General features: G+C 32.1%; 1 non-coding gene across 1 annotated transcript; it reads right to left on the reverse strand.

Moving 5' to 3' along the window:
* Nucleotides 1–309: 309 nt before the first annotated feature.
* Nucleotides 310–416, reverse strand: LOC113259292 (U6 spliceosomal RNA). Its single transcript, XR_003317540.1, has one exon. It is a non-coding gene; the product is annotated as a U6 spliceosomal RNA (small nuclear RNA).
* Nucleotides 417–1943: the final 1527 nt, after the last annotated feature.

Raw genomic sequence — 1943 nt, forward strand, 5'->3', positions numbered from 1 at the left:
AAAAAGCAAAAGCAAAACAAAATAAAAATTTTTAAAAATTAAAAAATAAAATAAAATTTAATATAATATAATAAAATAAATAAAGGAAACTAGATCCTTCATGTGGTTTGGTCTGCTTTAGAGAACCTTGATAGAAAAAGAGTAGAAAGAAAAGAAAAAGAAAAAAGTTAAAAATTAAAAAAAATATATAGAATAAAAATAAAATAAATTTTAAAATTGCTCTTTCTGTATCCAAAAAAACCCCAAACACACACAAAACAAAACAAACAAACAAACAAATTCAAAGGACACTAGATCCTGTTTCCCCTAAAAATTATGGAACACGTCACAAATTTGCATGTCATCCTCTTACAGGGACCATGCCAATCTTCTCTGTATTGTACCAGTTTTAGTATATGTGCTGCCGAAACGAACACTACTCAAATCTTAAGTGTTACTACCTCAAAATTGATTAGAGTAAGTCTCTTAAAAATGTCTGTGTCCTTTTGGGGCACCTGGGTGGCTCAGTCGTTAAGTGTCTGCCTTCAGCTCAGGGCATGATCCTGGCGTTCTGGGATTGGGCTCCTCCGCTGGGAGCCTGCTTCTTCCTCTCCCACTCCCCCTGCCTGTGTTCCCTCTCTCGCTGGCTGTCTCTGTCAAATAAATAAAATAAAATCTTTAAAAAAAAAACTCTGTGTCCTTTTGACAACTACAGAGGTCTTTTAATAAATTGTGCTTGATGGCATCATAAGATGTTACAGCTTCACCTTGTATTTTCTATGCTCCAGATCTGAATTCAAATTTCCTGAAGGACCTGTGATTTCTTCTTGTGAGAATTGGTAGTTAGAAACCAAGATTTGTGTGTCAGGAGTATTCAAGTTTACCGGGCTGTTATTGCTTCCAGAAACATTTCAGTGGATAAAACTAGGACATATGTAAATATAAGTATGCTTAAATATTGAGCGTATATTGTTATTTATAATTCAAATTTAATGGTATAGTGCATTCCTTAATATCTTTGATCTTGTGTTTATTTTGTTCTATACTGAAATTCTTGGTTTCTAATTAGCACATTTACTTTATCCTATGATACACATTAAACAGTATGGTTTAAAATTTTGTATCAGTTCTTTTTTCTCTTTAGGATATGACCTAAGGATGTATAGTCAGAATACTGGGTCAAAGTAATTTAATTTAAACATTCTCTGGCAAAAACACTACAAACAAACTAGAGATGACTGATAAACTTTGGGGAAAAAATGTTTGCTGTTTTCATCATAGACAAATGGTTAATATCCCAAACAAAAGAGACACTAGAGGGAGAAAATATAAAAAATAGCAAAGAACATGATAGAGATAATAAACAGTTCACCTAGAAAAGAAATGCAAATGACTCTTAGATTATGAAAATAGGCTTAGCTTAATCACTGTAAGTTAAATCTAAATTAAAACTCATTAGAGGTACAATATTTGATTTATCCATACTGGCAAAAATCCAAAACTTTGACAATATACTCTACCAGCAAGGCCATAGGGATAGAGACAATCACATTATATTGTAGGTGATAATGAAAAATAACATAATTCTTTATGGAGTAGAATAGGCAATATCTAGCAAAATTCTACATGTATTTCTACTGTCAACAGATAATCCAGATTCTCCTTATCTCAAAATCCTTAATTTAATCACCTCTGTAATCACCCTTTGGACATGTAAGTTTCTGGAGTTCACAGGGTCTGGAGATTCTGACACAGACATCTTGGGGGGCCACTTTCTGTCTACCACACATAATACAAGTAGATGAATTTAATAATAAATATGAAAGGATTGAAGTCATGAAGAATATCTTCTCTAATTATAGAAGAATTAAGCAAAAAAAAAAAATCAATGAGTAAATGATAAATGGGAAATCCTCGAAATGATCAGCACTCTTCTAAATTGTCCTTAAGTCAAAGAAGAAATT

The sequence above is a fragment of the Ursus arctos genome, unplaced genomic scaffold (genome assembly GCF_023065955.2).
Source record: "Ursus arctos isolate Adak ecotype North America unplaced genomic scaffold, UrsArc2.0 scaffold_7, whole genome shotgun sequence".
In the NCBI taxonomy this organism is placed as follows: domain Eukaryota; kingdom Metazoa; phylum Chordata; class Mammalia; order Carnivora; family Ursidae; genus Ursus; species Ursus arctos.